This window comes from Amblyraja radiata, chromosome 12, assembly GCF_010909765.2.
Source record: "Amblyraja radiata isolate CabotCenter1 chromosome 12, sAmbRad1.1.pri, whole genome shotgun sequence".
Taxonomy (NCBI): Eukaryota; Metazoa; Chordata; class Chondrichthyes; order Rajiformes; family Rajidae; genus Amblyraja; species Amblyraja radiata.
The window spans coordinates 39,112,907-39,129,412 of NC_045967.1; the positions used below are offsets into that span (position 1 = coordinate 39,112,907).

A 16,506-nucleotide genomic window follows, 5' to 3' on the forward strand; every position below is an offset into this window, starting at 1 on the left:
CAGCATTTTACACAAATAGAACTATTACTCATTTACCAATTACATTTTTCTTCAAGGTAATTTAGTCAACATAAATGAGAACCTATTATTTACACAATTGAAAGAGATAACTTAGGTACAAAAACATTATTAGTTATTTTCTGTCAGATAATTGGCAGATACCAGCTTTTCTAGATACGCTGTATACTCCCAACTTCACAAAGACATTCACTTGGTTCATTTTCTTCCACTTTAAAACACTTACAACTTTACTACTCAGTTAGCAGCGAAGCATCTCTCTGGCCAAGATGCTCCTTGTCATCCTCGTCCTGGATTTTGCAAGTGTTGACATCTACACCCGGATATGGATGGGATTTATATAGCGCCTTTCTAATACTCAAGGCGCTTTACATCGCATTATTCATTCACTCCTCAGTCACACTCGGGGGTGGTAAGCTACTTCTGTAGCCACAGCTGCCCTGGGGCAGACTGACGGAAGCGTGGCTGCCAATCTGCGCCTACGGCCCCTCCGACCACCACCAGTCACTCACACACATTCACACACATTCACACACAGGCAAAGGTGGGTGAAGTGTCTTGCCCAAGGACACAACGACAGTATGCACTCCAAGCACTTTCCCAGCACAACTCACAGCAACTTTGAGACGTAAATGCAAGTACATAAATAAGCGAGTTCGGTATTACAACTGTGCATGGCCTGGTCATGGGTCATTCGGGATAAACATTCTCGCCAGCTGAGTTACTGGGAGTACGGACGTGCGTATTCATTTCAATGAGATTTATAAATAAATGTATCCGTCAAATACGTCAGTAGTAGGCCACAGCGTACTGCAGGGTGCACAAATCCACAATTGTATCTATTTTAATGATTGACTCAATACAGCACCAGTCTTGAAAACGCAAGAATGCCTGGAACAAACCTGTCAATTATAAACCCCTGGCATTAGCCCAAGTTTCAGCCATTCAAATTCGATATTGATTTACACGAATTACAAGTTGTGTGGTCAACCAATTTGAGACAATCCTTACATTCCTATCTAAACAACCTTCCTGGATTGAAGGAAACAAGGAGAATGTGCTGTGTTGGAAAGTTCGGATTGGATTCAAACAGGCTGGTTAAACTTTCGAGGTGGGTTGGCTTAAATAAAGATGCTATCGCTTTAACCTCTGAGGTTGGTTCCAGTCTGTCAGGGCACACAGTTGGGAGCCGGACCAGGCGGTGATAATTATGAGAATTTGCAGCCATTTGAACCACAGCCAAAGTAGAGGCTTTGCTCAGGAGTGGGTCACAGCTCCTCTGATCTGACAGCCCTCTAGCTATCTCACTGTGTACCCGATCCTAACGCAGAACCTCCACAAAACCTTTGGGCTTCGGGTAACACCTGCACGAAGAGCATCTGCTAACAAGGGCTGGTGAACTGCGCTGGTCAACGTGAACTGGGTGAGATGGCTGGGGGAAACGCACTGCAACCACCGCAAACTTAGAACAGCACAGACCCTCCACTCAATCTATCCAATACTAAAGGGCAGGCATTTGCAGTTAAATGTCTTATATCGGATTGCCGGCTCCTTCACAGGGCCAACCCTGGATTCAGTTTTCCTCGGAGATGAATCTTTGCCTTAACGGTACATTCACACCACCTGTAGGTAAAGCATCAGCCCACATCACACTGATACAGTCGCTGCCTGCCTCCGATTAAATATATCTTTACACATAAATTATGAATAAAGATAAGAAAATATACAAGTAATATTTTCTTATTCCAGTAGCAAGTACATTGAGGATTAAATGAAAATAATAAATTCTTTAACTTTTTGAATATCTCATAATAGCAGTTAATGAACTGAACTAGAATTGGGACTGTGTAAGTAGTATGTGAGCAGCAGAAGAAGATAGGAAACTATTGAGTTGACAGAATTCTAGATTAATTCTTTGGTAGAATAGTTAACAATTTATACACAGTTTATACAGCGCTGCATTCGCTTTTTTTTAAATCCCAAATGACGTTTGACAAATTCCATGATTCCTTGTGAATATCGAAATACCAAACTCGCTTATTCTAAAGTTGCTATATTTTACAAGGTCACATTCCGACTTCTGACTTGAGTCTAGAGAATCCATTCAAAAAACCATGCTAAGAACATTTGCGGTAGTTTGCAAGGAACGTTTTCCTCTTCTTGTCATGCGTGCAGTGGTTAATTTTATCTGCCAAGGTGGAGTTCAATGCTGGGCAGACACAAATGTATAAATGAGAGACATTTGGAAGGAAAAAAACATGCTGGAAAGAAAATATATGAATTAGTAATTAGAAAGAATTATTGAAATTTTATCTCGAAATTTGATATTCACTGTACCTTAGGACATGTGATAATAATAAACTAATATCAACTGTAGAAAACATCAAGTGCTTATGATTTCCTCAATGTCAGAGTAAAATGATAGGAGAGAGCTAGTTGGAATGGAATGGTTTATTGGCACATGTGACAAGGCACCGTGAAATTATTTGCTTACATTCCAAGGTATGCAAATAGCGGCCACCTACGGTGCTGCAAAGTTACAAAGTACCCCTGCTGGCTCCTCCCCTGTTCTCCGCCCCCTCACCTTCCCCATTGTTCCTCCCCTCTCCCCCAAATGGTGGTTCCCCCACGCTCTCATTGACCGATGGTCGACCCGCGAGGCTTCACCTCCGCCACGAGGCTTTACCGCCGTCGCTGAGGCCCCACCGCTGCCCTTCAAGGCTGATTGGCCATTCAATTAACTCTTAACTAATCCAGGTGGTAATTCCAGTTGATTTTCACCACATCACTGCTACCTTTATGTTAACCGATTCGAAATGAGCACTTGATCCACTTGTTGGGGACATACTACCTTGCTTAACTTCTGCAGGATCTGGCGCTCATGTTCTGAGTCCTAGACTGCCCATATTGAGAAATGGCCAGCTTCTCTTCCCCTGTCACTACCCATGGTTTTCTATTCTACAAACTCCTCACTCTTCATGTAATCTGTTGCTAACAAAGCATTGTTCCTAACACTATCAGGTTTCACCCTTCTTCAAGATCTTGCCTACAGAGTTCTATGGGCAATTAGCTTCTGTTGAATTATTCTCAACCTGCTTTCTTACATCAGATCCAATTATGCTTAAATTATGCTTAATAGATTATTCATTGAACAAGTTCATTGGTGCAGAATTACATAATATTTGGACAGTGTAATCCTTGCAATTTATTTCACTAGCTATTTTCATGCTTAAAAATGATTTAATTTCCTCATTAAACCATTTATTGATGAGTGGCATGCCATTGGACTAATGCAAGACATTCCATTTCTGTTGTTAATTATTACTCTGATGAAATTAGATTAAATTAGCTTCAGTTAATGCTTTGGAGACAGTGGCCAATCGCTTTAATAAAACTATAAAAATGTTTTCAGTCATTGAATACCTAGCGGTGCTGCAGCTAACGTGCTATGGGCTAAAATTGTAATTACTGGTCTACCTTGGGGCTTCTGTCCACAAGGTCATGTTCTCCAGGGAGATGGCTGAAACTTTGCAAATCGTCTCACAGTAAGCATGAACAAATGTTTCCAAAGATTGATTCCGAGTCCAGAGGCAAATGTTTGGTGGTTCCGCCTGACTAGAATAGTTAGATTTGCTCCAGTACTATTCACTTCACTACCATTCACTGGGCGGCACCGTGGCGTAGCAGTAGAGTTGCTGCCTTACAGCGCCAGAGACGAGTTTGTACGTTCTCCCTGTGATTGCAGAGCCTGTTCTCCCATACTCCAAAGACGTACAGCTTTGTACGTTAATTGGCTTTGGTAATGATAGTAAATTGTTCCTAGTGTGCACGAGGATCGCTGATCAGCACGGACTTGGTTGGCCGAAGGGCCTGTTGCCACACTGTATCTCAAAACTAAACTAAACTTCCTATAATTAATGCACATGATCCATATATGCATATGCTGTTAGGGACTGAACAATTGCTTTATCATCAGTTATGGAAGATTAATACTCAGTGTGCACAAGGGAGTACTGGTGCAGAAACATCTTTAAAAAGGAAATTAACAATCTTTGAAACTAACAAGTTTAACAATCTCTTTAAAAGAAGTCCTATCACATGCCTTTATTTCAGAAAATACATCTTTATGGATTAAAAATTAACCTGCTGCCACTGATGTTGATTGTGCCCCATCTATTCTGGGTTAGTGTTTTCTAAGCAAAGTGTCTTGATATGCTTACTAGGGCTGAATGGCTGTGTGAAAGTTGCAAAAAGTGAGTAAGAGTTTTAGTGTCATAGCAAATGTGAAGCATATTAATGTTACAGTTGCTGTGATGTCAGATTGTAATGACGACATTATTACATGGAACAATTAGAGCATTTATTAGATGGGGTTTGATGATGATTCTGCTGACCATTTATCAGCTCATTAAACTTTCTGATATTCAGAGTACTTCACTCCCAGCATTGACCTCATTAGCCACCTCCTCTCACCGTGGCTTCCTTATTTAGTTTAGAGATACAGCGTAGAAGCATGTCCTTTGGCCCACCAAATCCGCACCGACCAGCAATCTTTTCACATTAACACTACCCCACACACACTAGGAACAATTTTCAGTTATACCAAGCCAATTAACCTACAAACTTGCACAGAAAATAGGTGCAGGAGTAGGCCATTCGGACCTTCGAGCCAGCACCGCCATTCAATATGATCATGGCTGATCATCCTGAATCAGTACCCCATTCCTACTTTCTTCCCATATTCCTTGATTCCGTTAGCCCAAAGAGCTATATCCAACTCTTTCTTGAATACATCCAGTGAATTGGCTTACACTGCCATCTGTGGCAGAGAATTCCACAGATTCAAAACTCACTGGGTGAAAAAGTTTTTCCTCATCTCATCCCTAAATGGCCTACCTCTTATTCTTAAACAGTGAACCCTGGTTCTGGACTCCCTCAACATCAGGATTTTTTTTTCTCCTGAATCTAGCATGTCCAATCCTTTAAGAATGTTATATGTTTCTATAAGATCCCCTCTCATTCCAGTAAATATAAGCCCAGTTGATTCATTCTTTCATCATATGTCAGTCCCACTATCCCGGGAATTAACCTAGTGAACTTACGCTGCACTTTCTCAATAGCAATAATGTCCTTCCTCAAATTAGGAGAACAAAACTGAATACATTTAATTGAGTATAGAAGTTGGGAGGTCATGTTGCAGTTGAACACTGCAAGGGCCAGGGAGCGAGCGGGCAAGATAATCTCCAATTCACCCTGGCCACAAACTCTTTGAATCACTTCCCTCTGGAAGGAGACTCCGGACTGTCAAAGCTGTCACAGCCAGACATAAAAACAGTTTTTGTCCATGAGTAGTTGCTCAACTCAACAGCCAAAAATCTGTAGCCTCCCTTTGATCTGGTATTTTGTTGGTTCACATGCTTGATCAATGGTGTTTTATTATTATCAATGTTTAGTGTTTTCGGAGTCATTTGTAACTGTCACTGTATGTCATGTTGTTACTTGTGGGTGGAGCACCAAGGCAAATTCCTTGTATGTGAATACTTGGCCAATAAACGTACTTACTTATAAAACATTGGTGAGACCGCATTTAGCGTATTGTGTTCAGTTCTGGGCATCGTGCTATAGCAAAGATATTGTCAAGCTTGAAAGGGGTCAGAGAAGATTTATGAGGATGTTGCCAGGACTAGAGGGTGCGAGCTATAGGGAGAGATTGAGTAGGCTGGGTATCTATTCCTTGGAGCACAGGAGGATGAGGGGTGTTCTTATACAGGTGTATAAGATCATGAGAGTAATCAACCAGTAGATGCACAAAGTCCCTTGCCCAGAATAGAGTAATCGAGGACCATAGGTTCAAGGTGAAAGATTTAATAGGAATCTGAAGGGCGACGTTTTCACACAAAGGGTGGTGGATGTATGGAAAAAGCTGCCAGAGGAGGTAGTTGAGGCAGGGACTATCCCATCGTTTAAGAAACAGACAGGTACATGGGTAGGACAAGTTTGGAGAGATATGGACCGTGCAGGCAGGTGGGACTAGTGTAGCTGGGACATGTTGGCCAGTGTGGCCAAGTTGGGTCGAAGGGCCCGTTTCCACACGGTATCACTTCATGACAATACTCCAGGTGTGGCCTTACCAGGGCCCTGTACAACTGCAGTAGGACTTCCTTGCTCCTATATTCAAATCCTCTCGCTATGAAGGCCATCATGCCATTTGCTTTCTTCACTGCCTGCTGTCCCTGCTTGCTTACTTTCAGTGACTGATGTACAAGGAGTGTGGGAGGAAACCAAAGATCTCGGAGAAAGCCCACACAGGTCTCGGGGAGAACATACAAACTCCGCACAGACAGCACTCGAAGTCAGGATCGAACTCGGGTCTACAACGCTGCAAATGCTGCAAGGCAGCAACTCTACCGGTAGCTGCACCATCATGTCGCCTTATTGATACCGATGGATTCCTTAGCTCACGTGCACTGAAGATTGCATTCTTCCACTCCAACTCCCCTATCAATGCTTCCAATGCTGCAACTGAAATTCAGGATGCCTGCTTTCTGTTCTGTTCTGTTCTGGCACCCAGCCACCTTCTCAACCCTGTGGAATGACTTCCAGCAGTCTTGCCTCCAACTGACACTGTAGTTATCCACTGACAGAATGTACCTTTGGAAACAAACTAATTAATCTAATACTGTAAACAGGTGTCTTGATCCTACAATCAGATTAATGAGTTGTGAAAATTAATTTAGTGTACAAATTCCATCAGATCAAATAGGTGTTGCTTGGTTGTACAACAGACTCCGGCACACATTTTCAAGTACTATCTAATTTCTCTCCCATAATTTCTCATTTCCTACTTCAGATGTGTATATGATCATAATGTAATAATGTCTGAAGAAGGGGCCCGATCCGAATTGTCATTTATCCATTTTCTCCAGAGATGTTCCCTGACCCGCTGAGTTAACCAGCATTTTGTGTCTTTTTTTGTGTTTAAGATAATTTTGTATACTACTTTCAATGGGAAAATCTATATTTCCACAGTTTACCTCAAATCTCATTTTTTTTGCCTCTTATTTAATTTAATCTGTTGATTTTACCTATTTAGGACCCAGTAGAAAATTCATTTAATTTCAATTTAATTCCAGATAAGTTACTGCCATCTATATGCATGGAATATATTAGACTCCATATTTAATTTAAATTTGATTTAAATTTCAAGTAGCTTTTAATTTAAATGAGGTGATATTCTTCTGGACATCTTCAAACGGAAACACAGTAAGATATAGCTAAGGTTTCAATAACAATTGGATTTAATTGTGATTTATTCCCTGTGGTTTGACAGTGTAAATGACAGGCATAGAATCCCTTGGGTACAATTTTCTGCATCAAAATTTACCTCAAATTGCCTTTTGCAAAAGACAGGGAAAGAAATCAATTTGCACATAACCTTAGATGCACAGTAGGTAAATTTTCACACTGAATGCCTGACAGTAATGTTGTGAGCTAGACACATTTCTGAGGTTTGATTGTTTTTAAACAAAGTATTGATATTTGAAGAGATGGGGAAGGGCAAACTGCAGGAAGAATTTCATTTGAAAGCTGTTGAGCCTGGCAAATTTAATAAAATAACGGCAATGGTGATGAATCGATCTTTTTGGAAAACATACCCAGAGTCCCAGATTTCTTTTGAAGTTACAACATCATCATTTTGGGGAAGCTCCCAGCATTGGGACTGGACCTTCTCTGGTGCAGCAATGGTACCTGTGGCCTTTTTTTTAAATTAAATTCAGTTAATACAAACAGATGTATTCTCTCAAATACCAGAGATTGAGGAGAAACCAGATAGAAGTATAGGGTGATTTCACGAAAGGTCACTGGATCATAGATCCTCACCCACGTGGACGAAAAATTTAACTGGGGTACAAACGTCACTTCCGGTACATGTTGTTGATCCTGGAAACGCGTACTTTCACACCCGTTAAAAACCGCGAAAACAGCCCGTTTTTGAGCTGTAAATAACTGTGCCAGTCGGGGTGACCGTGAGGCACAGTTATCTTACTTTAGAGTCCAGAAGATAAAGAAAAACGAAGGTAAAGACAAGAGGGAGCTGAAGGTGCAACAACAGCGGAAGTGGTTAGCAAACATTGGCCGTGGAGATATAAAGATAGAAAATATCGGGAATTATCGCGTTTGCTCACTGCATTTCATCAACAGTAAGGCATTATGTTTTATCTTTATTAATTAGTTATATAAAAAGTTTTAAAAGTGAAAAATCCATCATTAAAATTACAAAATCTTCCATGGTTCTCAGGTGGGTTTTAACATGCATTTACCATTTAAATAATCGTAAACCATAAATGCGTTTTGAAATGAATTTTACTCAGATGCAAGCTAAGGAATGGGATAATTGTCAGCTGTTAATTGGATAATAATAATAAAATGTCCTGATTTTGTCCAATTAACAGCTGACAATTATCCCATTCCTTAGCTAGCATCCGAGTAAAATTCATTTCAAAACGCATTTATGGTTTACGATTATTTAAATGGTAAATGTAGCTTCAGAAGCATTTTCTTTTTGCATGTTAAAACCCACCTGAGAACCATGGAAGATTTTGCAATTTTAATGATGGATTTTTCACTTTTAAAACTTTTTATATAACAAATTAATAAAGATAAAACATAATGCCTTACTTTTGATGAAATGCAGTGAGCAAACGCGATAATTCCCGATATTTTCTATCTTTATATCTCCACGGCCAATGTTTGCTAACCACTTCCGCTGTTGTTGCACCTTCAGCTCCCTCTTGTCTTTACCTTCGTTTTTCTTTATCTTCTGGACTCTAAAGTAAGATGACTGTGCCTCGCGATCACCCCGACTGGCACAGTTATTTACAGCTAAAAAACGGGCCGTTTTCGCGGTTTTTAACGGGTGTGAAAGTACGCGTTTCCAGGATCAATAACATGTACCGGAAGTGACGTTTGTACCCCAGTTAAATTTTTCGTCCACTTGGGTGAGGATCTATGATCCAGTGACCTTTCGTGAAATCACCCTATATAAAATTATGAGGTACTAAACCAAGTGGGACCCGTTGGGTCCTGTCCCCTCAAAGCGCGGTTGCAAGGGGAGGGTGCGGCCTGCAGCGTCACACAAACACTAACCACCCCCATTGATATTATATTAATTTTATTCATTCACACCTTTTACTCCTAGCCCCGCCCTATCCAATCAAGCATAGCCCCCAACTCGCAGGCGTGGCTAGAGAGGGAGGGGGATAGAGAGAGGGGCACAGAGAGGGGCACAGAGGCAGGGTAGCTTGCTGCCTTTTGGAGCTGTGGTTTCCGATTTGCGGCGTCTTGCGATTGGGCAGCCCTGCTGCTGCGAGCAGGGGGGACAGTCAAAAGCAGCGGAGGGCCGGCCGATTGTGGCTTCTGCGAGGGGAAGCTCACCCACCCACGTGACGGATGATCGGGCGGGGGAGACGTAGAGGAGGTCATCTCCCGTGATGGCCAGAGATTGCCAGGTGGGATCGGGATCACCAGCGAGGAAAATGCGTCACGATTCCCCGAGGCCCTGCGATTGACGGAGGAATCGCAGGTCTCCATAGACGGCCTCCCCCAGAGGGAGTAATGGCCGTCATGGCCACCTTCCCACCGCGCTGCCCCGCACCCTCATCCGCGTCTGCGCGGCGATAAAGACTGCCGCCGCCATGTTCTAGAACTTCAAGGAGCCCAGCGGAGTGCGCAGCATGAAGCCAAGAAGTACAGAAGACAGACAGGGGTGACGTCACTCGCAGCACGAGCAGAGGCAGGCAGGCAGATCCATTGTGACGTCATCAGCGAACCATCATTTTGATTATTTTCTAAGTTATTTGAAATTTTTGAACATTTTCATAAATAACTCGAGAAATAATGCATGAATATTTCAGATAAGGCAATTTTTGATTTCACGGGATAAATCTCTACCGGATTATGTAAAAATCTTACCGTTAGCGCGTCGTTTCTTCAAGTAGATGTGATGGCATGCAAACAAAAAAAACACACACACACATCCAAGATCAGAGTTTTATAGCTATAAGGATAAGGATAGATAGTGCGGATAGTTGGAACCTTTTTTTCCCCAGGATGGAAGTGTCTAAGATTAAAGGACATATCTTTTAGGTGAGAAGGGCAAAGTTTAAAGGCGATGTGCAGGGCAAGTTTTTTTATTTTATTTCTTTCTTTCTTTTTTTAAACAGAGAATGGTGGGTCCCTGGAACATGCGTCCAGGGGTGGTGGTGGAGTCAGATACGAAAGTGGCATTTAAGAGGCTTTTAGATATGCACATGGATAAGCAGGGAATAGATCATGTGCAGACAGATGAGGTTAGTTAATCTTGGCCTTATGTTTAGCACAGACAAAGTAGGCCAAAGGGTCTGTTCCTTTGCTATATTTTTGTATGTCCTGTGTTCATTAATGAGGCTGAGTCTGAAGTGAAGAATGAAAGTTGGTAAGTGCAGAAGATTGTTGTTATTGATAATATATACGATAGAACATTTGAATACAGTATATTTTCTTTATATGATTCTCTGGGAAATCATATGTTGTTTATTCATATCATCTATTTCTCTGGTTGTAGCAACCTATTAACAGTCACTTAAATCAAAATTAATAGAATATTGATTTATTTTCCTGTTGGAAATGACTTCCACACCTACAGCTGAACATCGCAGAACTAAACGGAGGGATAAAGTACTGAAATATATATATATATATATATATAATATGTTAACATGTGAATATCTTTTTATATATATATATATATATATATAAAAAGATATTCACATGTTAACATATTAATATATTAACATTAACTCCAAAATGTTGAGATGTCGCTTCCAGCAGAAACAAAGGGATTCCTTGGCAAAGGTTTGTCACATGAACTCACTGACAAAGCTCACCAGGAACGCAAGTCATCTTGAATCCACTGGAAATGTGCAAAACGACTTTACTCGAGGCAGCTTTGATTCCAGGAAACCACTTTCCCCATTTTGATCTCCCTCCCAGCAATACTCTCCTTCTTAATCCTTGTAGAAAGTGTTCTCAATGCATAATTTATTTGCCTCCTGCCCAATAGAAAACAATAGTTTGTCTGACGGAATTTCTCAGATTGCATTTATATTTAGCAACAGCCATACAGACTGCAAACCCATCGGGCAGATTCCTGTGGTTTGACAGCTCCCTGTGTTAAGACAGTTATATGTTATTTCACCCAAATGACCATTGCCATTATCAGTGACCCATGGCAAGACAATTGCATGACAAGCAAAATACTGCTGTTGAATTAACCCTTGAACTCAACCTTTGTCAGGCGTGTAAATCCCCTGGAGTACATGTAGCTGATCTTTCTTTCTTTCCCTTCCATTAATCCTAGAAATGTTTGCTGCAATCTAATTCCGAGCACCATTGGTCTGGCTCAGCTGAAAACATGGACTATGGGTTAATTGTAAGATAATGCCAGTGTATGGGGATTACTTGTAGCCTGTATCACGGTGCAGACATAGTGGGCCGAAGGGCTTGTTTCCGTGCTGTATCTCCAAACTAAACTAGATTATCTATCTAATCTTGTTTCAATCTGGTGTAACTCCACTCAGTACAACACCAGGGCTGACATTAGTGAATGCTCTATACATCGCAAAGCATGTTAATAACACTAAGGAAGCAAAATAAAAACAGGTGCATTCAAAAGCATAGTCTATTAAAGTACGTGTTCCATAATTACATCCCAAATTCAACTCTAGCTAGTATATTTATAACTTTATTTATCAATATGAAAGAGTTATAGTTTTGCAGAGGGGTTAATCCAGAATAGCCAATATACCTTTCGCATGATGTTGTCAGTATGAGGACTGTTAAGTGACATGCACAGTAGACCAGTTAAGGTACCTCGTGGCAAGGCAACTTGCTGTGAAAGAACAAGTCTTAATGCACAGAAGTAGGCCTTTTGATCCGAATCCACAGCAATTATCAATCTCCTATTTGCACGGTCCTCCACTTATCCCATTTTATTTTATCCACATCTGCATCTACTCTCACCAGATTCGACCACTCACTCGCATACTGGGAAATTTAGTCGTGAATTAACATTTCAACTTACTTATCTTAGGGAGAATACTGGGGCACCCAGCGGAAACCCGCATAATCAAAAGGGACAATGTGAAAACTCCGCAGACAACACCAGAAGTGAGGATTGAATCCTGGTTGAAGGAGGAGTGAGGCTAGATGCACTTTGCACCACTGACATTGGGTCATTCAAGCTTGCAATTATTAGTATCATTGCACTGGGAACCAATTATTGTTAATGTTAATAGGTTTATTGTGGTGGGTTATACATGGGGTCCTAGTGAGGTTACCATAATTTCTAATAAAAACAATTAATCGTTAAATATATGTATAATAATCTTTGGTTAGCAACTCAACTGTACATGACATGAATCAACAACTATTGGTTGTTTTACTGTTTGGCAAAACACATTCAATGACAGGCTTCAATCATTGAAATATCAGGTTGATGGGCAAGCATGCTTACTGCTAATGGAAAACGTATAAGCAACAAATTTCAGAGTAAAGGTTTGCAACTTACACCGAGTCTTTTTTACTGAGGGGCAAAGTTTAATGGAGACTAGACCAAGTGGGACCCGTTGCGTCCCCGTCACAAGGGAGGCCTGGTCCCCCAACGCAACCCGTTCCCCCAACGCAATATTCCACCACTCACCCATAGCCCCCACAGGAGGCCTGGTCCCCAAAGCAACCCATTCTCCAACGCAATATTCCACCACTCACCCACCGCAACCTTCCACCACTCACCTGTTTCCCAACGCAATATTTCACCACTCACCCATAGCCCCCAACTGCGCAGGCGTGGCTCATTTCCCATCCCCCAGCACTCACTCCCCCTCCTCTTCACGCTCCCTCTTCTTTTTCCTCTCCTCCCCTACTCCCTCCCTCACCTCTCCCTCCCCTTTCCCCTACCCTCACAGTGGCTTGGTTATGACTTTGTGTGTTGTAACAAACTATACATTTCTCAACTTCTGACCTATTTGTAGACTGACTACTTGAATTTTGAATCAAAAATTAAATTACAGTGTCATTGAAAATGTGCAGATCTAAAGGATAACTACATTGTAGATTATTAATATAATTTTATGGTACATTGCTCATCGTAAAGCATATGCTGCTTGATCTTGGTGACTGGAGCGCTACCGCTACCAGTGGAGTATCTGAGGCCCCAGATCTATAGATATAATAGTTAATGTAACAGATTTTTCTACATGGCGGCATCTAATAAATTCCCTTTGCACTTCTGCAAAAGCCACTTTTTAAAAATCAATTCAATGCGACAGCTAAAAACCCTTAAGCTCACATAGTGATAGATTGTACATCCATGGATGACTTCTGGGGCAGCTTTTGTATTTGCCAAAGAAATTTGTGATTATCCAGTAATGTGCTTTATAAGTTTTGATATTGTCTAAAACAAAATCTTAGATGAAGGGAAAAAATAATTAATTCTCAGTTGATATGTGCACCATGCAGTCTACTAATGAAAATCAGCTGGATTTTGGATTTGATGCTTAAACTACATTAACAAGTATAACTGTTATTTCAATGGGATTGGAGGCAGTGGTGTTAAATCAGCCATTGTGGCCTTGGGCTAAAGAGGATAAAATCAGCTAAAACCTCCATCTCAAATATAACCAGGGAATTTTGTTGGAAATTGCTCATGTAGGTAGTGTGAAGATATCATCGCACTTAGGTAGGTAATCCAGAGTGTTCGCTATTCCATCAACATAGCAACTTAATATAGAAAAACAGATGCTAAGCCTGCAATGTCCAGAGGAATGATGGTTTAAAGAAACTCTTCAGCGACCTAAGAGAATGCAAAGGGAGAGAGGGTCATACCGTGTGTGGAGGCTGCTGAAAACACTTATCAATAATGGGGTAAAGCAGCGGTCGGTAACCTACGGCCCCCAGATGAATGCGGCCCATAACCCGAAATCATCCAGCCCACAGGCAGATTTTTTTCCCCGTAATCATCCGGTCTGCCGAGCGCCGAGCTCTGGTTGTACCACATCCTGTGCAAAGCCGGCCACGCACCTCTGTGAACACGTTTAAGAAAGAACTGCAGATGCAGGAAAAATCAAAGGTAGACACAAATGCTGGAGAAACACAGCGGGTGAGACATGCAAGGATTGCATGAGACTGCCTCACCCGCTGAGTTTTTCCAGTATTTTTGTCTACCTTCAGTGAACACGTGATTTGATGCCTGCCATCTGGGGCAGGATCCATGTGCACACGTAATAGATGTGGCCCACCATCCACTCACAGATATGTGTCCCAGCCCCTATGCAGAAAAAGGTTGCCGACCCCTGGGGTAAAGGATGGGGCCAATTCACAAATTGTCCAAAGTATAGAATAACTACTTTAGGCAACAGTTTCAAAAAATTATGTAGATAGAAGGAATGGAGATAATTGACAAAGATCTAGAGGGTCATTGGCTGTCTAGCATTAGCTTGTCTCCAATTCCTACCATTGCATATTGTAACGTGAGAGTTGAAGATGAGTTGAAGATCAAATGCTTGTACATCTGACCTCCTGCTCTGCTGCTGAACTTGTTAGTGTGTCCTGCAGTGGGGCACAAATGTACCGAACACCAGGCGCCCGAGCTTTACTGAACTATTGGTTGATACAGGCAGGGCTCAATCATTAAATTGCATGAGGTTGTGTCCAGCTCTGATAAAATTAATTTAAATTTATCCGTGTTTAGTCAATTGCAAAAAAATACTTTGACTTATCAAAGAACGATGGGTCAATAAATGTGAGCGAGGAAGTAATTTTGTGTTGTCAAACACTCGCTGTACAATCTGTTATATTAAATAGGTTAGACAACAGCATGGACTCGCTCAGAATCAAAATGAGCATTTGTCCCAGTATATGTGCCAACACTGACTGTGTCCACAAGAGGATTGATTCTCCTGCTTTGCCTTCATCTGTAAACTTGCTGACACCAGTCCTAGTGCCCGTGGACGTCAGAATGGGAGGTGTGTATCTGACACACAGTAGCAGGAGATTCTTAGTCACAGTACTTACAGCTGGGAGGTGCTAGTTTGCAAAATAGAGTCATTCAGGCCTAGATGAAAGGTCATCAAAGTTTGCAAAGAAAATTAAGTAAACTCACAAATGAAACATTCAAGCCATTCATGAGATTTTAATATACAAGTTTTATAGATTCTTTATAATGTAGTTCAAAACCTGTAACAGTCTGTATGTAGAAGGCAGTGAGGAAATTAAGGACTGAACTATCTCCTTCAAATGATTTCCCCCAGTGGCAGGATTAAGAAGGGCGGCTAGCTTTTGTTTGTTTAAAAGCATGGGTAAATTGTGAATTACAAATTACAGTCTTTCTCCTCATCGCACAAGTCTAAATTGCCACTAAATGTAGAAACAAGGATCTACAGTTGCTGGTTTACAAAGAAAAGACAAAGTGCTAGAGTAACTCAGCAGGACAGGCAGCCTCCCTGGAGAACACTGATAGGTGACATTTGAGGTTGGGATCCTTCCACCGACTGATATTCCAGTCAGTCTGAGGAAGGATCCCGACTCGAAACATCACCTATCCATGCTCTCCAGAGATGCTGCCTGACCCACTGAGTTACATCAGTATGTTGTGTCTTTTTTTTAACTTTGCACTGAACCTTTTCCCCATGAATAATTTCACCCAAGTCCCCCCAGATATCCAATCATCCCAAATTAAAACTGCTCGGATCAAACTCAATCAATAAATATAACAACCTAATTAAATGTTTCCAAAATATTAACATCATTTTTCTCCTCGTGGTAAATATCTAATCGAATCTCTTTGTCTATGCATCCCTTTGCTGATTTAAAATGGGCCCCTGCTGAATTTCATTAGTCACCTCTACAAAAGTTTTTCCACTTTTCGTTACGACATGACACAATTTCCTACTGCCTCTCAAGGTCTGAAGTGGAAATGTTTGTTTACAGGAAGCTTCGGCCTTTATTCTGTGGAATGGGTAATTGCAGGAGGTACAAACTGAGCACACAGACCCAGTCTCAATTCTCAACCAAAGTTAATCTCTTTCATTCATTCTGAAATCTGTTAGCCTGTCAACTTGCTGCAAAATGACATCCCCCAACTAAACTGCAACCCCCAGGAAGGAATAAGTGAATCAGCAAAATCCTGGCTCCAGGGTTTAGCAGGCCTTTTGTTAAATGATCTCACAACAACATCCTTTATAAGCAGAGTCCGCGTGGTTCAGCATGGTTCTATTCTGCTTTTATGAGAAGTGCCTTTCCATCCCCACTAATAAACCCCCCCTTCTCCTCCCTCACCCCACAAATCTTTTTTTCCATTTTTCCTAATCCTTTCCTGGAGATGTGGCCTTTTATTGTCAGATAGTTCAACAGGTGTGACGATCTCCCACAACCTCACCCAATTCTCCCATG

The 16,506-nt window shown here is 41.4% G+C and overlaps 1 protein-coding gene across 1 annotated transcript in view; it reads right to left on the reverse strand.

The window, feature by feature from the left end:
• The window catches only part of mid2 (midline 2), a 192,220-nt gene that overhangs the window by 174,756 nt on the left and 958 nt on the right, over positions 1-16,506 (reverse strand). The window lies entirely within an intron of this gene.